Below are 22,500 nucleotides of genomic sequence, written 5' to 3' on the forward strand. Positions count from 1 at the left end.
TATAGAGAGAGAGAGAGAGAGAGGGACAAATAGGAGGCAATGAACTACAGTATCACTGTGATTTTTCCTGTCATGAGCGTTAAAGAAGAGTGTCACAAAGAGGAGACTGAAGCGCCTATTGAAGAGCTTCAGTGGAAACTGATATCGATTCAGATTTAAAAAAAAAAGGCCAAAAGAATTTGCTGGAGTTCCCTGAAATATTTACTAAAGATAAAAAAAATTAAGACAAGGATGAGTGGAATATTATTTACAGGAATGCGAGAAAAACTTCGACATTGTTTCCCACGAGAAATTAATCTTTAAGTAAACTAGTAGTTATGGGTGAGAGACAATCATCTTCCAGTCATGGGTGAGAGACAATCATCTTCCAGTTATGGGTGTGAGACAATCATCTTCCAGTCATGGGTGAGAGACAGTCATCTTCCAGTCATGGGATATCTTCAAAACAGAAGTCACAGTACGAGAGGAAGTGTCAGGATATGTGAGGATAACAAATGGGGTCACCCAAGGATCAGTACTATGGGTCAATATTATTCCTGTTACATGAAAATGACCTGCCGGAGGTGGATCAAATCCTGCGTCTCTGAAGACATTGTCAACCTGTTATATAAAAGTCAAATGAGGGAGGACAGACATAACCTTCAGGTATACTTAGACGCGTTTCAGTGGTAGTCAGGCAGTTAGTTGAAGGAGTTCAGCTGAAGTATGAGCAAGGTAATGCAGGATGGGGGGGGGAGGCTAGTTAAGACTACAGACGGAGTACAGCCTGGAAGGAGAGACGCTACAGATATCAACAAACTAAAATGATTTGGGGGTTAACATACAAAACTTATCGCCAGAGGAGCATCAACCAGTGATGTAAGTTAACGAAACTTAATTAAGAGGTGAGGGCCTGGGACTATGAATCGGCCACATAAATTGATAACACATGAAAAAAAAAACACCAGACATTGATTACAGTGTAGAATAAAAAGAGTGACGACCACAAACAAAAAGGATCGAAGTGGCATATCACCAACGGCGCATACCAACTGAATGACTAAACATATGCGAGGCTGGCGAACCTAAGGGCTTCCTTTACGAAGCTCAGTATATCGTATGTCAAGTGCATTGTAGAGTATGTAGCACCAGCATGGAGCTTGCACCGAATGAAACACGTCCAAAAGATTAAACAAAAGAAGTAGAGGGGTTTGAAACCAGTACACTACACGAGTTGAAAAGGATGAGCTATGTGGGGAGACTAATGGAACTTGACTACCTTGGAAAACAGAACCAGAAGACATGACCACGACGTACAAGATATTCAGAGGCACTGACAGGGCGGACAGGAATAGATTATTTGAATCTAAAAGACAAGCTGACATGGAAGGAAGCTCTTAGTAAACTATGCTATTGAAATTTCAAGAAGCATTCTATATTTTCAGGGTTATTAAAAATTAAAAAAAAGGTGAACTCCATAATTAGGTCTTCTAATACATGCATTTAAAGCTAAGAAACTAGAAATCTGTAAAGCTGGTTGATAATTAAGAAGAGGCAGGACCAGCCCGGGACAGTGGTGTCCCACAAGGTTCTATACTGACACCGATGGTATTCTTTATTTACGTCGACAACATGACTGGCGAGATACTTCTGTGTATCCCTGTTTACCGACGAAGAAAAACTCGTACGGAAAATGAATCCTAGAGATAAAGGAAAATGCTAGAAAAGGCCCTGACCAGACTGCAGGAACAGTTAGATACAGTTGATTGTTGGATTCAGTCCAAGCAAGTGTACGGTTATGAAGATCAGGAAAGGAGAGAGAAGACCGAAAACGGAATACATATTGCGGAAAAACAGGCCACAGATCTTACAATCGAGAAAAGAATTGCGGCTAAACACTGAACCATGCATACCACTTGTGGAATACGTCATCAAAATAACTGTGGCAGTGTATTGCGCCAAGCAAACGTAAGAACTGCATTGAAGCACGTCAATGAGTCCTTCACAGGCCTGCCTGCCTCTCTCTCTCTCTCTCTTATTTATTTATTTACTTATACCAGCACTATTATTTAATACACTAAACTAGGGAAGCCCTTATCCGAGCAAACGAGTCCAGAAACAAGAGAATGTCCAGAGAATCGCTACAAGACTAGTTCCGGAACTATGTGAAATGACCAACGAACAAGCCCGTAAACCGTAATTACAGCACTGGAAGAGTTGAACACCAGGATAGACATAATTATGAAGTACAGGCTACTCGGACGACACTCAAGTGTAGTGAGGCAGAATGATTGTGATGTTTGTGAGCCGGAGGTTGGAAAGTTAATTAATAGGATTTAGTCTCAGTGGAAGTTTTGGTGTTACCCTGACTTGTGAGTTACCACCTTTTATGACTATATCACATTTGCAGTGACACACACTCATACATGGAAGCTGAACACTCTGACGAATCACTGACACGTTAGGCAGTGGGTTTTCAACTTAAGAAAAAGAGAGAAGGAAGAATAAGATTTTGTCGTGATTACTAACCAGGAGGGTTAGTAACGTAGGGTTATCCTACTTTAGGGCAGGGTTATCCTAACGTAGGATAACTCAATAAAGTCCGGAGTGTCAGTAAGCTGCCTTATTTTTGCTGGGTTCCTTTAACCCTCTCCCCCCAGGATGTGACCCATACCGTTCACCTAACACCCAGGTACCTACTTACTGCTAGGCGAACAGAAGCAGCGTGTGTAAGGAAACATTCCCAACGTTTCCTCTCATGCGACCATCGAACTGCTGTCCCCTGATTTTGAGAGGTGAGGCCGCTACCAAGCACGCCATGAGCACCCGTGGTTGTAACTCCATACACGTAGTTAAGATCAAGTACGGCAGTGAGATCATGTCAGTTAACAGCACGTTGAAAAGCTGACCCAGGAGCTGGCGCTCATCTCAAACAAATAATTACAGACTGATGATTGCCATAACATGTCCAGGAATCCTCAACCTCCCCTCCCTCTTCCCCTCCTCTCTCCTCACATCCCCCTCCCCATTCCCCTTTTCCCCATTTCTCCCCATCTCTTCTCTTCAAGAAGACCGGGGATGGGGGTGCCTTGATGCTGAAGTGCTCTTGACTCAAGGAACTGGAGCTACCATTTTTTCGAATCAAACCTGATTACCTCCAGTTCTATAGAAGCTGCTCCACCCTCACTAGTTTAGCGCTTCCCCATGATAAATAATAAAATAAATTGGAGTATTTTTATATTGTAATAGTATTATTATTAATAGTAGTAGTATATATTATTATTAGTAATAGTAGTATTTATTACGTTATTATTAATAGTAATAGCAGTAGTATTTAATATTATCAATAGTAATATGTTTTAAATTAATTACTTATTATTATTATTATTATTCAGTCTTTCCCAGTCAGCCTGTGTTCTGACACACAACCCCAGGCAGGTAAACCTTAGGTTCCCACCCCTACCTCACCTCCCCCCCCCTTATCTCTCCACCACACCTGCACATCTCATCACCCTCCCCCTTCCCCACCATCTCCACCCCACCTCTAACATCCTTCCCCGTTCCAAGACACGTGCCCTGACATGGGAACTTCCGGCGGTTTCAGAGTCTGCGGAAGATGAGGGGGAGGTGGGAATGTTAGCAGTGTTGGAGATCTGATAGCAGCGTTGGAGGAATGGTAGCAGTGCTGGAGGTCTGGTGGCAGTGTTGGAGATCTGATTGCAGTGTTGGAGGTCTGGTGGCAACAGTGTTAGAGGTCTGGTGGCAGTGTTGGAGGTTTGACAGCAGTGTTGGAGATCTGGTAGCAGTGTTGGAGGTCTGGTAGCAGTGTTGGAGGTCTGGTGGCAGTGTTGGAGGTGTGGCAGCAGTGATGGAAGTCTGGTAGCAGTTGTGAGGAATACCTTAGGATATCCCTTACAGGGGAGGTATCCACTGAGATATACCTCCCCTGTAATGGATATCCTGAGATAATTCCCGCCCTCAGAAAAAAGTCTGAATAAGTTAATAAAACCTAAAACAAAGTCTGAGGCAATAAAGTCTAAAACCAATTCTGAAAGAAAGCCTGAAGCAGTAAAGTCTTAAACAAAAAAGTCTGAAACAATAAAGTTTGAAACGATAGTCTGAAATAATATAGTCTGAAACAATCAATCTAAAGCAATAAAGTCTAAAACAATAAAGTCTGAAACAATAAAGTCTGAAACAACAAAGTCTGAGACATAACAACCACAGTTAACATTCGACTCTAGAAGAAAAAAATTGTAGCGACATTACTTCTTTATCCACGGAGAAGCACTAAACCCGCATGAGGAAGGAATTCGGGGGGGGGGAAGGAGATGGTGATCACGTATCATTCAGTTCCTGGGAACAAGAGCCCTTTTTAAGAATCTTGACATCCGAGTGTGCACAAACCTGCGTTCATCAAAGCTCGTGAACTATTTTTGTTTAGTTCATCTTTGGTGAACTTACCTGGAGTCCACCCCATGAGGGAGGTGGGAGAGTGCATGAGGGAGGTGGGAGAGTGCATGAGGGAGGTGGGAGAGTGTATGAGTGAGGTGGGAGAGTGTATGAGGGAGGTGGGAGAGTGCATGAAGGAGGGGGGAGAGTGTATGAGGGAGGTGGGAGAGTGCATGAAGGAGGGGGGAGAGTGTATGAGGGAGGTGGGAGAGTGCATGAGGGAGGTGGGAGAGTGCATGAGGGAGGTGGGAGAGTGCATGAGGGAGGTGGGAGAGTGTATGAGGGAGGTGGGAGAGTGCATGAAGGAGGTGGGAGAGTGTATGAGGGAGGTGGGAGAGTGCATGAAGGAGGGGGAGAGTGTATGAGGGAGGTGGGAGAGTGCACGAAGGAGGTGGGAGAGTGTATGAGGGAGGTGGGAGAGTGCATGAGGGAGGTGGGAGTGTATGAGGGAGGTGGGAGAGTGCATGAGGGAGGTGGGAGAGTGCATGAAGGAGGGGGAGAGTGCATGAAGGAGGTGGGAGAGTGCATGAGGGAGGTGGGTGAGGTATGAGGAAGGTGGGAGAGTGCATGAGGGAGGTGGGAGAGTGCATGAAGGAGGGGGGAGAGTGCATGAGGGAGGTGGGAGAGTGCATGAGGGAGGTAGGAGAGTGTATGAAGGAGGTGGGAGAGTGTATGAGGGAGGTGGGAGAGTGCATGAAGGAGGGGGGAGAGTGTATGAGGGAGGTGGGAGAGTGCATGAGGGAGGTGGGAGAGTGTATGAGGGAGGTGGGAGAGTGCATGAGGGAGGTGGGAGAGTGCATGAAGGAGGTGGGAGAGTGTATGAGGGAGGTGGGAGAGTGCATGAGGGAGGTGGGAGAGTGTATGAGGGAGGTGGGAGAGTGCATGAGGGAGGTGGGAGAGTGCATGAAGGAGGTGGGAGAGTGCATGAGGGAGGTGGGAGAGTGTATGAGGAAGGTGGGAGAGTGCATGAGGGAGGTGGGAGAGTGCATGAAGGAGGGGGGAGAGTGCATGAGGGAGGTGGGAGAGTGCATGAGGGAGGTGGGAGAGTGCATGAGGGAGGTGGGAGAGTGTATGAGGGAGGTGGGAGAGTGCATGAGGGAGGTGGGAGAGTGCATGAGGGAGGTGGGAGAGTGTATGAGGGAGGTGGGAGAGTGTATGAGGGAGGTGGGAGAGTGTATGAGGGAGGTGGGAGAGTGCATGAGGGAGGTGGGAGAGTGCATGAAGGAGGGGGGAGAGTGCATGAGGGAGGTGGGAGAGTGCATGAAGGAGGTGGGAGAGTGCATGAGGGAGGTGGGAGAGTGCATGAGGGAGGTGGGAGAGTGCATGAGGGAGGTGGGAGAGTGTATGAGGGAGGTGGGAGAGTGCATGAGGGAGGTGGGAGAGTGCATGAGGGAGGTGGGAGAGTGCATGAGGGAGGTGGGAGAGTGCATGAGGGAGGTGGGAGAGTGCATGAGGGAGGTGGGAGAATGAATGAGGGAGATGAGAGAGTGCATGAGGGAGGTGGGAGAGTGCATGAGTAAGGTGGGAGAGTGTATGAGGAAGGTGGGAGAGTGCATGAGGGAGGTGGGAGAGTGAGTCTCTCTTCATCAGTTCGTCATGCCGTTCATTCCACTTCCTGACCTCCTTGAGGCTCACTTTCTCCTGACATCTCTTAACTCATCCGTATTTTTCATTCTTAAAAAAGTGCCCTTGTGTACCCGTTTCCAGTCTCTCGAATAGTTTATCCCTGCCGACCCTGTCAAGGCTGTGTGTGGGGGGGGGGGAAGGTGCATAGGTAACTAGAACATGCATAAAATTTTTCTTAGCTTTAAATTTTCCCTATTATTATTATTATTATTATTATTATTATTATTGCTGTTATTTTTAGCAAGTTTAAGGAACATTTAGGCTTTTACTGTCATGTCTCTTTCTTCTATTCGTTGGGAAACGCTAAAACCGTAGGGATCACATAGTATCTGGGGAATGCAAGTTAATTAAGATCGATTCACAGAAGGGAAGGAAAGCTCAGATTCAATGAATCAAGAACCCTTCACCAGCTACAAGGCACTTCCCTTGAAGGGTCCGGGGTTGAAGTCCCTTCAAGTGTTGGCTAACTTAGGTAAAGTATGATTTAAATGCCAAAATCAGATAAAAATCCGTCTATCCTTCAAGCACATCTATTCCTCTCCCTGTGTGATAAGTCATCCTCGAGGGATGGTAATTCTCAAGTGATAGTAACTCCAGCTCTGCTGGAACGAAGCCTTGGAAACTGCTGTAGCTGATGAATACACAGTGGAATGCTTGACGATATCCTCATCGCATTAATGTTGGTGAGTTACTGACAATATGTTAGGTAGAAACGGCTTCACAAAGCTCCTGGAGAGCGAAACGTTGCCACAATAAAATGTCACATTAGTTGCATTTGTGTCCTTTTTACCTCAGATATCCTTGTCGTCTTCTTGAAGTCTCTCAGCTCAGGGTGACAGATATCATTGACATATTTACGAAAGGCGACCTAAGTGAAGGGAATATAACTCGCAGCTCTGCTGCGGTACGTGCTGAGACGGAATCCTTTTGTTTAAGATATAAAAATTAGGCTTATCTTACAAACTGACCTTCAAATACCAAACACGAGCTAATATTAACTAATACCATCATACCAGGCACTGATACTACTACTACTACACCAAACATGACTATCAAAACACCAGACACTGCCACCACCAGCGTTCCGTTAAAGTCCCCTTAAGGAAGAGTACCACACAGCCGGCATCTTTTTTTTCTTTTTTAAATCTCAAGACAAAGGTATTTAACCTGCAAGGTGTCTCGGGAGGAAGCAGCGCCCCTGACGAGGAGGAAGTTTAAATGGCCCAAAGAATTCCAAGGACGTGCGTCACAGCTTCTTGACGGAATCTCAACGGACATCTGAAGACATACGCTTTACCGGAAGGTATCTGTAGAGACGAGTAGATTTCGAGATTCTGAGAATAAAGTCAAAACTGAGATGTGTATTGATGGCAGTAGTTTATCTAGGAATGAGTAGTGAAGTCGGGAAGGTAGGAGGGAAGGGAGAAAAATGGGAGGGGGGGAGGCTACCGTCACAGGTGTGCAGCTGAGATACACCGGTGGGAGAGCAGATGCTCCAAACGGAAGTTGTACCAGCCAGAAGGACACGTGCTCGTTTCTTCTCACACCTGCTGTCCACCCCGGCGGCTGCGGCTGCTGCTGCTGCTGCTGCTGCTGCTGCTGCTGCTGCTGCTGCTGCTGCTGCTGCTGCTGCTGCCGCTGCCGCCGCTGCTTATGCTGTTGCTGCTTTTGCAGCAGCAGCTGCAGCTTATGTTGCTGCTGCTGGCGCTGTTCACCACCTCATCTGCTGGTGGTGAGTGATTGTGGCTACAGTGGTGCTGCTGCTGTTAGTTACTGTTGTTGCTGCTGTTGCTGTTATTATTACTGATGGTAGTACCGTGGCTACTGCTTCTGCTGTTACGTAATGCTGCTGTGGCTTCTGTTGCTTCCCACACCCGCCTGCAACTGCTGGCACAGGTGGTGATGGCGCTGGTGCAAGTTGGTAGTGGTGGTCGTGGTGCTGGTGCAAGTTGGTAGTGGTGGTGGTGGTGCTGGTGGTGCAAGTTGCTAGTGGTGATGACGGTAGTAGTAGTAGTGGTGGTAGTAGTAGTAGTAGTGGTGGTAGTAATAGCGGTAGTAGTAGTAGATCACTCAGCGCTCTTAGCAATAAAAATTATAACACACAAACAAAAACAGAGCCAGTTATGCTTCTTGAAATGGTCTTACATGACAGTTATTTCTTGGACCTCATGCTGGTCTGCCAGTGTGGTCTTCGCAAGGGACTAATTCCCAAGACCATAAACAGTTTGTTAGTGGCTGCTGCCACGGAAGTAGAGAAGCGACCATTCTGCAGGTTAAATAAACTGGAAAGACGTATATTTACCTACAAAATAAACGTAGACAGCGGGTCTGCCAACGCAGGTAATGTCTGGTAACGTGTTCTAGGTGATTGCATATAAGGATGTAAACACCGGGAGGTGTGTGTGTGTATCTCGGCGCATCAACACTTAATTCCTAAAATAGGGATTTAAGTTATTTTGACTGGTGATGAACAGGTGACATGCAGCCTTAATGACCCTCGTGTGGTCAAAAGACTTTTAACCCAGTTAAATAATGAGAGAGACTTGAACACTGTAAGCCTTGTATTTAACGATGTTTAGGCATTCGTAGGCGAAACGTTGTGAAATACGATGCAGTCATTGATTAAAATTATATATATATTTTTTTATTACTTTTATTAACACATCGGCCGTCTCCCACCAAGGCAGGGTGGCCTGAAAAAGAAAAACTTTCATCATTCACCCCATCACTGTCTTGCCAGAGGCATGCTTACATTACAGTTATAAAACTGCAACATTAACACCCCTCCTTCAGAGTGCAGACACTGCACTTCCCATCTCCTGGACTCGAGTCCGGCCTGCCGGTTTCCCTGGGATTGTTCAAGCAGACTCTTAGTGAAGAACTCACATTTATCTGGAAAAAAAAAATAAGGTTACTATAGTCACGTGATCTTTGTTGATACAACTCCTTTCGTTAAATATTAAATCATTAAAAAACAAAATTCTAATATTTATTTAAACTATCCGAATATACAAATTGTCACTAAGTTCTCTGTTAACTGAAGGTAGATATATAATATCTCACAAACTGGAGCCAATTTGAAGACCTTCCGTTTTCGAATTCTGCAACCCCTAAATACCTTCAAATATTTTTGGTAATTTCTTAGAATATGGTAACTCAACATTTTTCTGGAAATGTTGAGTTATTCTGCGTCAACAGGTTTGCTGTCAAAGCACACCTGTCAGCTACTACCATCACATCTGTTATCTACCAAAATGTAACGTCCACCATCGCCACAATCATCCACCACCGTCACCATTGCCACAATCATCCACCACCGTCACCATTGCCACAATCATCCACCACCGTCACCATCGCCACAATCATCCACCACCGTCACCATCGCCACAATCATCCACCACCGTCACCATTGCCACAATCATCGGTCACCATCGAAACAGTCATCTGTCACCTCCTCAAGTCATCACCGTCAACCACCACCACCACCACAATTTAAGAACCACCAGTAAGTGTAGCATCCGGAATGAACAATGGCTAGGGGCGTATCTAGCTGGGGGAGGGGAAAGGTGGAGGAGTAGGGGGATATAAGGGGGAAAAGGGGGCAAATCAGGTTGTTCTAACAGAGGGGGTGGTTAAGGGGTGGAGTGAATGAGGGGGGGTGAGTGGCACTCCACCCCTGAGAGGTAGGGAGGGGGAAGAAGACAAGTGAGCAGCGGTTTAATATCAATATTACGTTAAAACTTACCTAACTCTATCTAACATTATCTAACCTAACCTCTCTGAATCTAACTTAACTTAACCTACATTAATCTAACCTATCCTCTTCAGTTTAAGAACTTCAGTAAATCTATCATACCCTCTTCAAAATATGTTGTATCAGCTCAGAAAAGTAATGTTGAATATACTGATTGACAGTAACAGTCATCATCCAGACTTGCGTCCAAATGTAATAGTTATTCATACTAGCTTGGCCAGATCTGGAACAATATTAGCTTTGGCCAAGCCAGGAACAATACAGCCTTGGCCAGGCCTAGGGAAAAATACAACCTTGACTAGGCCTGGAACAGTACTAGTTTGAACAGGCTTGGAACAATACTAGCTTGGCCAGGTTTAGGGAACAATACAACCTTGGCCAGGCCTAGGGAACAATACTAGTTTGACAAAGCCCCGAACAATGCTATCTTGGCCAGGCCTGAAAAAATATTAGCTTAGCCAGGCCTGGAACAGTATTAGCTTGGCCAGGCCTGAAACAATACTAGTTTGGACAGGCCTGGAACAATACTGCCATTGACAGACCTGGAATAATACTAGCTTGGCCAAATCTGAAACAATACTGGCTTGGCCAGCCCTGAAACAATACTAGCTTGGCCAGGTCTAGGGAACAATACTAGCTTGGCAAGGCCCCCGAACAATGCTATCTTGGCCAGTCATGAAACAATACTAGCTTAGCCAGGCCTGGAACAATACTAGCTTGGCCAGGCCTAGAACAGTACTAGCTTGGCCAGGTCTGGAATAAGAGCTTGGCCAGGCCTGGAACAATACTAGATTAATCAGGCCTTGAACAATGCTGCCTTGGCCAGACCTGGAACAATACTAACTTGGCCAGGTCTGGAACAATACTAGCTAGGCCAGGCCTGGAACAATACTAGTTTGGCTACTCCTAGAACAATACTAGCTTGGCCAGGTCTGGAATGAGAGCTTGCCCAAGCCTGGAGCAATACTTCCTTTGCCAGGCCTGTAACAATAAAGTTATACATATGTGGGGACATAATCTAGGAAAGTTTAACGCTGACCTGAAATTCACTATAAACAAAACATTAATGCGCTTAGAAAAGCTGGAACTTATCAAACTTGGAGCTAACACTCGGAACCTAACTAACCTGGAAGTGATCTTTCCTTGAAGTGAACACTTGTCTAAGTGAACATTCTTATAAGCGAGCACTCGTATCAGCGAGTAATTGCCAGAGTATAAGAGGTTAACTCGACCTGGCACTCGGTAACCTGACAAAATTCGACACTTTACAGGTCAGTACCACTTGAGACACAACACTTCCCCCAAGAACTGCGTCTTAAGAACTGAAATCAAAACTAGAAACCTCATGGATTAATGAGAATGGCGAAACGAATCACAGAACGGGTGGGGAAGGTTTCGAAACCATGGGCAGGCGAGGCCTGAAACCTCACAGGCCAGTGTGCTAACCACTGGACCACCTGACCCATGAGCGTTAGGACTCACCTGCAATGTATTCGAGCCCCCTCCCCTTCCCTTCCTACCCGTTCTATGATTTCTTTGCATTTGTGTTCTTACGATTTCGCGAGTCATAATCGCGAAATAAAGTAGCTCGATCGCTAGCGCACTCAACTCACACACTGTGGTCCGGGGGTCGATCCCCGGTACGGCTGGAAACATTAGGTCTTGTTTCCTTAAGACATCTGCTGTCCCTGTTCACCTAGTAGTAAAATTGGTACCTGGGTGTTAGTCAACTGGTGTGGGTCGCATCCAGGGACAAAAGTGACCTAATTTGTCAGAAATGCTCTGAATAACAAGGGGCTTTTTATATAGTATGTCATTAATGTCAACCAGGCCTGTATACTTTGCATATGTACTTGTAGAAATAAAGATTATTATTATTATTATTATTATTATTAAATTAACAAAATCTGGGACTTAAGTTTTAAGTATTATTAAAATATTAACAAGACTTAGTAACTTGACAGCTTATCCTTACCTAAGAATAATAATAATGTTAAGCAGTAAACCCATGTGGGTTATTCGGCGCAAGTCGTGGTGCAGGCTTCATCCTCCGTCTGCTAAGCGCTTCCTATTTTTGTACTCAATGCCTAGAACTTTTGATAAACGTCTCCAAACTTCCACCTGAACAAGTAGGAACATTAACAGGAAATGTTTAGTGGACGGAACATCACAGTAAATACAGTGAAAAATGTTCCTACACTGTCATGTACAGTCTTGTAGGATCCAGTTTCACCCTCTAGGATATCCAATTCATCTGTTCCCTTCTTTACAAAATGTGTCCCACTGATGCTCTTTCCTTTCCATTTCAACCTGTCCACCCTCACTACCTCCTTCGGAGGCGGGGTTCCTGGATGCTTATGAAAAGTTCTTGGTCCAAAGAACTGGAGTCTTTCTCCCCTTGGATCAAGCCTGATTACCTCTCATTCCCTATGATTTGTATGCCATCCTACGGAATTAGTACTTTCTCCATAAGTATACTGATCCATACCACGGGTGGGGTTTGAACCCGCGGTCAGAGAGTCTCAAAACTCCAGACCGTTGCGTTAGCCACTGGGCCAGCTAGCTTCAATAAGATTCATCCAACTAGGTATATTTCTACACCATAGGAAGGTTAGCATAGGCACCACTGTGACCACAAATGCAAGTTTTTACAGACGAATCTCCCGCTAGCGTGGCAGTGACGAACTCTAGCTAAAGTCCCCTCAAAGCCGTCAACATGACTCACGAAATCGTAATGACACGATTGTAAACAAAGCATACCACGGGTGGGGTTTGAACCCGCGGTCAGTCTTGAGACTCTGACCGCGGGTTCAAACCCCATCCGTGGTATGGTTTGTTTTCAATCGTGTCATTACTATTTCGTGAGTTATACTGATCCTTTTCTTCCCGGCTCCTTCCACGGGGGTCACTCCATCGTCTTGTGGAGTAAGATGGAGTCCCTCCCTCAGCATCCTTAATCAAACACTGTTCTTACAGTCCACCCCTTTTCACATTCTACCCTATTCCATCCCTCCTCGTGTAGGTACATCCTATTACGGTATAAACCTTGGTAATAGATACCGACAAATTGGTTTAGAAAGACGCGTGAACGAACACTAGGACATGCTAGAAAACGTTTCGGTCCGTTTTCTAATAAATGTCCTAGTGTTCGCTCACGTGTATTTCTAAACCACATCCTATTACATTCCATCATCCTTGGTTCAATCCCTTCGCATGCTTTATAACCACACCATGGTCTATCCCATCCCAGTGACTCATTTCAGGTCATCCCATCCAGTTTCGTCCCTTCCCATCCCATTCTATGAGGACTGCTGGATTAATAAGTTTTTTCCCCTCTGTGTTGAGCGTTGGTATTGGCCCTCTTCCCTCTCGTGCTAGCTAATCCACCACAACAGCCAGCACCTAGAATTTATAGAATTTCCCCTTACCCTCAGATGACTGCATCCTCTCCCCTCGTCCTGTTTAAGTAGGGGGTACTTCTGTTTCCCTCTTCCTCTCCTGCCCCTGGTAGGGGGATTAACCCACCCCTCTGAGACTGTCCCTTACCCTCCCCTCTGAATTTGAAGGCACTTGTTACCCTCCCCTCCTGTCTGTTACTGATACCTCCCCATCCTTGATGCCTGGCTAAGACTGCCTTTACCCAATGGGCAATGTTCCCCATGATATTAACTTTCCCATTAGCCTTCCTTTTATTATAAGCCTGCCTGCCTCCAAATGGCTGCCTTTCCCCATTACCCTCACTTCCTTACTAGATTTCTCTCCCTATCAGGCTGTCTTCCTATCCAGCATGACTGCCCTCTAGTTCACACCTCTGCCTCTGCCTTCCAGTCTGTGTTTATCTTTACTGTTTATTGCATCGTTACTCTTCTCCTCCTTTCCTCATCTTAAGATTTCCTTCTGCCTCCTTCTACAGTAGGACATCCTTCTGGTCCTCTCATTTAATACTCTCTTCTACTTCCCTCCTCATGTAAGATTACATTATGATCCTCTCATCACACTCCTTTCTGCCTTCTTCTAATGTTATGTTTCGCCTGCTCTCTCCCTCTCCATCTAGGCTCTTTTCTACCCCCTCTGATCTAAAATTAGTGTGTGTTGCTTCTCTCTATTTAAAGCTCTCTTCTAACCCTTATCTTCTGATTAAGTGTTCCATTTTCTGCTCCTTTCTTCATTCGAGGCCTCTCTCTCTTTCTCGTAATGGCTTCCATGTGTCTCTTAATCTAAGATTCCTTTCCATTTACAGTGCCCCTTTCTGGCCTCATCATACGAGGCCGCCCTTTCCTGCTGCTTCTTCTTTTCCCGTTCACCCTCTCCCCCCCCCTCCATCATTGCCTTTCCATCCTCCCGCTACTCCCACCGGGGATAACAAAGGGTAGGTGGAGCTGAGGTGGACGCACGACCTGGAAAGCTGCAGACTGGACGCTGAGGTCACCGGAAGTAGCTCTGATTTACGCCCTGGATTGTATGGGAATTCTTCGTGTACGCCCTGTTTCAACGGCCCTCCCCTCTCTCCCCTTCCCCCTTCCTCCACTCTCTTCCCCTCACCTCTTTTCCTCACCAATTCCCTCGCTCTCTAGCTCTCGCCTTCCACTTCTCCCAGATCAAGGATCTGGGAGACAGCGAGCGAGAGGCGAGTCGAGATTTTCCTTGTTCTCAGTACTTTCAAGGAGCTGCTGGTAGTACCACGAACAGCAGGCTGGTAGCACGTACTGGGTCTGATGGCGCCACGTACAGCACGGGCTGGTGGCTGCACGTACGAGGGCTGGTGGCACCACGCACAGGAAAGCCAAAGGACTAAGGCGACATAAGTGGAAGAAGCACAAAATGGCCGCCGCTTGGGGAGGGTGAAAGTGCCTTCCGGAAGAGATTCACTCAGGGACGTAAAGACACTTCTGAAAGTAATAATTATAAATAAAAAGTAGTAATAATAAATAATTTCGGGCTCTTTGTCCATATGTTGTATAAAAATACATTGTTTTAATCAAAAAGAAAAAAAATTGCACTGACGTAAGATGTATATTGATACTAGAGTCATGTTGATACTGGTACAGAGCAGAAGAAACGCGTCGCCATAAATGTTTTTCAATATTACCGAAGTACATACGGTCTTACTTTCCCAGAATAAAGGATGTGCATTGGTCAAAAAGTCTGTAATCCACAACAATTTCATTATCTATAATTCTTATTATTTAGAGAAAGGGGAAGGATGAAATAGACGGTTTGTATCGTTTGGGAACCAGAGACCTCGGCCCTTTTAAGGGACAAAGGGCTCTTGATCTAAAGAATTCGAGCTACCCTTCCCAACCTCCGGTTAAATTTGGTTGCCTCCTGTCTCAGAAGTGCTGTATGGTCCCTACGAGCTTATCGCTTACATAGCGAGTGTAATCAGCGGAAGCCGACACCCGGAGGACCGATCCATTCCGTATTTTCGGGAGTGTGGCCCCGGTGATCGCGCCAACTTCCGGTGATTATAGGAAGGAACCAGGAGGTGCCTGTATCTACCGGAAGTACTGTATTGATTACCCCCTCCCCCTCCAGCCCCAGACACCATTCTCAGGTGCTACCAGAAATGGTACTTACCTCTTCGTGGACCTCTTAAAGTGTATGCAAATAGAGGGGTTTATATACAATTGTATATACACTGAGGGGTTTACTTTAGTCCCTATTTCAGGGAATAAATCATCCTCGACTTGTGGTGCACAGGTGACAGGCAACCCTAGTGACCCTCGAGTAGTCGATAGGTTGTAAACCCAAAAACTTCTCTAGTACTATAATCACCTCAGGCGAAACGTATCTTCAATAACGATACGTCATTGATGCACATGAAACTTTTTCATCAATTTGCATGCACCCGACATCATAAGTCGGGTGCATACACCTACATCTTCCTTGTCGGAGTTCGTAGGTTCGAACCTAAAGTGCCAGTATTGTAAAGCATTTACAACATGATTCCAACCAAGCGCGCACCTTCAAGCAGTCACTTGTGTGGGAAACAAAAAAACGACTTAAATACTCTGGAATCTACAGAACTCGTTTAGCAGTCCAGTCGTCTCGTATATTTCAGCTGATGCCTTCGTGGAAGTAGCTTCCTCGTCCTTCATAAAGTGGCCCTGAAGCTTCACAAGAATCCCTGTAAGCTTCATAAAGGCTTTTCCTTTGACCCTTTCATGATTCGAACAGCAATGCCCAGAATTGAAAGATGGGATAATATACAATATATATATATATATATATATATATATATATATATATATATATATATATATAATGTGTGTGTGTATAAACTTATGATACCCTACTAACAAAGCAAAGTACATTCAGTCGTCTCAACACAGTGACCAACATAATCACATTCTATCCCAACTAACTAGGAAATCTCTCTCCCAGAAATGCAAGACATACCAGGAGTGTACCAGATATTATGTAAAGACTGCAACCATGTACATATAGGGCAGACAGGACGAACACTATCTACAAGGATCATTGAGCACCAGAGGGCAATACATTTTGCACAGGATAATTCAGCCAATTTTCAACATGTCAGTACCAACAATCACAATATTCATCGGGAAGCTACAACCATCAAACACAAATCACACTGCAGCTACAAACACAAAATCATCCTCTGCCCTCACAGCTACCACTCCCAATTTCATCTCACAGGGACAATGAAAAAGACTTCATTTCAAAATTCGCCCTCAAGAAGTACATACCAGGGGAGCCAACAGACCATATCAAAGCTGACCGCTGAAAAAGACTATTTTAGTCTAGCGATCTCCAGTTGTGTCTAAATAGCTGGAAACAAGATAAAATAGCAGAAGACTTCCTCTTAGCCCTGAATTCCTTCCAGTCACGTCGCCTGCTGGATAATGATGGGTGAAACAATGCTATGATATTTAGGAAAACATACATGGATATTTACCAAAGCCCGCATCTAGGAGAGTAACTTGGAATTTTCTGTCGAAAATGGCAGAATCTGCCAGAGGTGTTGAGAATGTCAGAGTGGGTGACAAAACACTGTGCTGGAGGCAAAAGTGTCACAGTCGCTTGTAATAAAGTAATTATATTTTCCAGTTATTTCACACAATGAGAAGAATTTGCAAAAAAAATATATAGATTTATGTAATATAGGGAACTTCATGTTGCCTGCACTTTGCCAGTCTTTGACACGTTTTGACCTGTCATATCTACGTCTGGCAGCACCTTACCCACGTTTGACAGATGCCTGATCTAACCTTATCCACGTTTGACAGATATTTGATCTAATCTCATCAACATTTGACATATTTTAACCTCACCTTATCTATGTTTGGCAGATATTTTGAACTCCCCTTATCTACATTTGACAGATGTTTTAACCGCACCTTATCCACGTTTGACAGATATTTTGACTTCACCTTAACCGCGTTTAACAGATGTTTTAACAGCAACTTACCAACGTAAGTTGGTTTTCCTGACATGTGTCTATGTATGCCACAGTATTATTGTTAGGAAGGGCTAAACCCGTGAGGGCCATAGAGCGCCTGGGAAGTATCAAGATTTTTTTGGAAGTCCTTCCTAGGGAGACTGGTGAAGGGCTCTTGATCCAGTAGATTAGAGATAGCCTTTTTTTCCTATGGTCAAGCCTCAAATATACGAGTGAAACGTTGCTAAATGAACCTTCGTTTTGATCGCTGCTGCTTTTGAATAAGCCAGAACTGGACTTGATGCTGGACCAGCATCAAGTCCTGAACCGGCATCAAGTCCTGGACCGGCATCAAGTCCTGGACCGGCATCAAGTCCTGGACCAGCATCAAGTCTTGGGAGGTCTGGTCATGAACTGAGCCGAGGGGGCGTTAACCCCTTGGAGTACCTTCCAGGAAGACTCCAGTTAGGTGGGCCATTGTAAAGTCCTAGACCAGTATCAAGTCCTGGACCAGCATGAAGTCCTGGACCGGCATCAAGTGAAGGACTAGTATCAAGTCCTGAACCAGCATCAAGTCCTGGACCAGCATCAAGTCCTAGACCAGCATCAAGTCCTAGACCAGTATTAAGTCCTGGACTAGTATCAAGTCCTGACTTGCTTGTCTAGCATTCGAAACCCTTCGGTAGTGAACCCACTGCTTGTGGGTCGTTTTGGGGAATAAACCCACTGCTGTGGGTCGACTTAGGGAATAAGAACATAAGAAAGGAGGAACACTGCAGCAGGCCTGTTGGCCCATACTAGGCAGGTCTTTCACAATCCATCCCACTAACAGAATATTTGCTCAACCCAATTTTCAACGTTATCAAAGCAATAAGCTTTGATAATTCTATTTACTCATGTGCAAGTCCCACTCAAATCCAACCCCTCTCACTCATGTATTTATCTAACGTAAATTTGAAACTACCCAAGGTTTTAGCTTCAATAACCTTACTATAATAGGCAGATTTTTCTACTCATTAACAGCCCTATTTCCAGACTAATACTTTCCTATATCCTTTCTAAATCTAAACTTGTCTAATTTGAATCCATTATTGTGGGTTCTCTTTTGGAGAGATATCTGAAGATCTTATTTATATCTCCTTTGTTAATACCCATCTTCCACTTATATACTTCGATCATGTAAGACGAAGAATGAGGGGAGACAAGTGAATGTAATTTAAGGGTCTTCAATCTTACCTCATACGGAAAATTTCTAATGCTATGTATTAATTTTGTCATTCGTTGCTGAATGTTTTCTAACTAATTTATATCCATTCTGTAATATGGAGACCAGAACTGAGCCGCGTAATCTAGGTGAGGCCTTACTAATGATGTATGAAGGTGAAGTATAACCGCTGGACTTCTGTTGCTTACGCTTCTTGATATAAATCCCAGTAATCTATTTGCCTTATTACGCACACTTACGCATTGTTGTCTTGGTTTAAGGTTGCTGCTTACCATAACCCCCAAGTCCCTTTCGCAGTCTGTACAGCTAAGTTTAACATTATTAAGCTAGTAGGTGCTAGGGTTATGAACATTCCCGAGATTTAGAACTTTTCATTTATCTACATTGAACTGCATCTGCCACTTTTCTGACCACGAATTGAGCTTGTCTAAATCCTCCTGAAGTTTCGTGACATTACGTCTGAATTGATTATCCAACCTATCTTCTTGTCATCAGCGAATTTGCTCATATCACTAGTAATTCCCTCGTCAAGGCCATTTATATATAAACAATGGGCCTAAAACTGATCCCTGTGGAACGCCACTTGTTACAGATCCCCACTCAGATTTAACCCCATATATGCACACTCCCCATATATGCACACTCCCCATATATGCACACTCGATCCATGACAGCACTTTTCCCCCAATGCCATGAGCTGCCACTTTCTTTAACAGTCTCTGGTGCGGTACTCTATCAAAAGTCTTACTAAAATCTAAATAAACAATATCGAATTCTTTATCATGATCAACGGCCTCAAAAGCTTTACTGAAGAAAGCTAGTAAATTAGGCATGAACGGCCTCTCGTGAATCCATGTTGAGTATCATTAATCAAATTATGCTTGTCGAGATGGCTTCTTATATTATCAGCTATAATTGACTAATAATTTGCCTATAATTGAGGTTAGGCTTAATGGGCGGTAATTTGACGGTAACGACTTGTCCCCTGATTTATAAATAGGAATTACATTGGCCATCTCCCACATATCAGATACTACACCTGTTTGAACATCAAAATGGTATACAATACCAACAGATTGGTAGGTAAGACACATAGGCAACAGTTAGGAAACTTTATTCCGAAACGTTTCGCCTACACAGTAGGCTTCTTCAGTCGAATACAGAAAGTAGGCAGGAACAGTAGAGATGTGAAGACGATGTAATCAGTCCATCACCCTTGATAGTTCCTGACTATGGAACTGAACTTCTCCAGGCCGAGGGACTGACAACCTCAAATTCTACGACTTCAAGGGTGATGGTCTGATTACATCGTCTTCACATCTCTACTGTTCCTGCCTACTTTCTGTATTCGACTGAAGAAACCTACTGTGCAGGCGAAACGTTTCGGAATAAAGTTGCCTAACTGTTGCCTATGTGTCTTACCTACCACTACACCTGTTTGAAGAGATATATTAAAAATATTAGTCAATGGTTCACAGAGTTCCATTTGGCACTCCTTAATCATTATAATCATGGGGGAGCGCTAAACCCGTAGGATTATACAGCGCATGGGGGGATGGAATTTATTCAGGCTCAATTCAGGGAACCGGAGCACAAATCCAATTCCCTAGATCAAGAGCCCCTCACCAGCGTCAAGGAACCTCCCTTGAGGGGAGCACTCCTTAAGAACCCTTGAAAAAAGCTCATCAGGGCCCGGGGATTTATTTTGTTTCAATCGGTCAATTTGTTTCATAACGATATCGCTAGTGACTGTGATATTATATCATTTATCGTCTTTGGGCCCACTATAAAAATTAATTACTGGGATATTGTTAGTGTCTTCCTGTGTGAAAACCGAGAGAAAATATGTATTAAAAATAGAGCACATATCATTCTCCTTGTCAGTAAGATGCCAGGAGTTATTTTTAAGGGGACCTATCTTTTCTTTAACTTTTGTTCTATAAACCTGGAAAAAAATTTTTGGGTTAGTTTTCGAATCCCTAGCAACTTTAATTTCGTAGTCCCGTTTAGCTTTTCTTATTCCCTTTTTAAGATCCCTCTTAATGTCAATATATTAATTTATAAGATGACCTTCACCTCTTTTGATTCGCCTATAAATTCCTTTCTTAACCTATAAATTCCTTGTGGGCCGTCGTACTGAATAGACCTGTTCGTCGGTCGTCTTAGGGAATAAACCCACTGCTTGTGGGTCGTCTTAGGGAATAAACCCACTGCTTGTGGGTCGGAGGACTGTCTAAGGGTGGATTTTGTGGCTACACCAGACACACGGGAGTGGAATAAGGTGCTGAAGGATAACCAGGTAAGGGTCAGTGGTTTGTGGCCAGACTTTGGAGACAATTTTGTAGTTCAAGGCAGAGCAAGCAGCAGCTAAAACTGCAGTGAAAACAATGATGTGAATTGAACTTTGGGATAAGTGAGGCACATGAAAGTTGCGTTATCCTCGGCACCGCTGGTAATGAAGCTGTCTTTCCACAGTCCAGGAACCAGCGATAAGATACAACTTTTATTAAGAATGCCGATATACGTGAGTTTAAAAATAAAAGATGATAATTATACTGCCGATAATACTTTTACACTCTGAATTTTTCTACACACTACACTCTAAATGCTTTACACACACACACTACATTTTACACACAGCTAAACCCCTCCAGTTTCGGTGCCATATATTGACTTACATATGCGATAAGTGGGCGGAGGGGCCTTGTTTTTCTGCCTGGTGGTAGAACGTAACAAAGAGCCACTGGTCAGGGCCGGTGAGTCAGCCAGAGATCTGTTGGTGATTATAGTGAAGTTTGTTACAGCCATGCAGGGAGCAGCCCCCTTCGTGGTCTCCCGTCCACCCCACCTTCAACACACCAGGGTGAGGGAACTTCAACACCGCCGCTAGCTGCAAGCCTCCTCCGGCGGCTCTAGCCTAACCTAAGCGAGGAAAAAATAGCTTTTCTCGCTTTGCATGTACTCCTTTTAGTCTGACAAATGGTAGGACAGTTTGGTGCGAACATCTTGCTATCAGAATAAGGTATAATCAAGACTTAATCATGTGTTTGTTACCATACATCCTATAGGCACTTGGATAGTTTGCTTCTTTTACACCATACTTGAAATTGAGAAGATTGTCTTATTTATCATGTATTTGCGAATAAGTAAAAGAAACTTATATTTTTCGTAGCTGGTGAGAGAAGCAAGACAGTAGTGTATGTGTGGTGTGACTGGGAGAGGTTTAAGCTAAGCAATGGTGTGTGTGGGAAAGGTTTAAGCCAAGCAGCGGTGAAAGAGAGAGAGAGAGAGAGAGAGAGAGAGGTTCATCTGCCATAATGTAGCATGTCTGCACAGAGTATCGGAGACCATAATTGTTGTGTTTACCTGATAATTTGACCGACGCACACCGGCCAGGAGGGGACCTCGGCCATATTCCCCTCACCAGACCCCTCTCTTTCCCCCCTTCCTCCCTTACCCCTAAGCAACCCTCATACTTATTCTACAATCCACCCTCCTTTTCTCTTCTCCCTCCGCCCGCACTAGCCTCTAGTATCCCTGTCCCATCAGTTGCAGACAGTCATCCACTCATCGGTTACGCCACCAACACTCCCTTGAAATAACTATTTTCCCTAGACTACCTTAATGTCGCTAATATCCCAACCATCCCTGTTCACCGGTCTTATTACCAACATAATTTCAATCATGTATAGAGAATCATAGCTAGACTGTGCAAAGCCTTCAGCTTCGACATGAAAGGATCTGTTGTATGCCTTTCCTACGTACCTTGATGCCACACCATTCCCTTTGCTACCCACTGACCTCTTAACTACCCACTATCCGCCTAACCACCCACTACCCAGCTAGTCTCACAGCAGCCAGCAGACAGAGCAGGTAATTACCGGCAGCTGCGGATGGCGACACGCTTCACGACGCCCAGGGACAAAGGTGAGGCGGCCCTCAGTGTCATGCTGGACACCCTGACCCTCCACCCTCGCTGACCCTCCCCCCAACCTTGGCCCTTCCCCCTCCCTAGTCTTCTCCCTCGTCTATCACTGGCCCTCCACCCTGCCTCTATCATCC

At 44.7% G+C, this 22,500-nt stretch overlaps 1 protein-coding gene and 1 long non-coding RNA gene across 6 annotated transcripts in view; one reads left to right on the forward strand and one right to left on the reverse strand.

The window, feature by feature from the left end:
- pros (homeobox protein prospero) overlaps positions 1-22,500 on the forward strand; it is a 353,602-nt gene that overhangs the window by 102,407 nt on the left and 228,695 nt on the right. The window lies entirely within an intron of this gene.
- The window catches only part of LOC138852340 (uncharacterized), a 286,701-nt gene continuing 272,944 nt past the window's right edge, over positions 8,744-22,500 (reverse strand). Inside the window, exon 4 of the long non-coding RNA XR_011391670.1 lies at positions 8,744-8,949. This is a non-coding gene — a long non-coding RNA (uncharacterized lncRNA). The remainder of the gene's footprint in view (positions 8,950-22,500) is intronic.

Source organism: Cherax quadricarinatus, chromosome 7, assembly GCF_038502225.1.
Source record: "Cherax quadricarinatus isolate ZL_2023a chromosome 7, ASM3850222v1, whole genome shotgun sequence".
In the NCBI taxonomy this organism is placed as follows: domain Eukaryota; kingdom Metazoa; phylum Arthropoda; class Malacostraca; order Decapoda; family Parastacidae; genus Cherax; species Cherax quadricarinatus.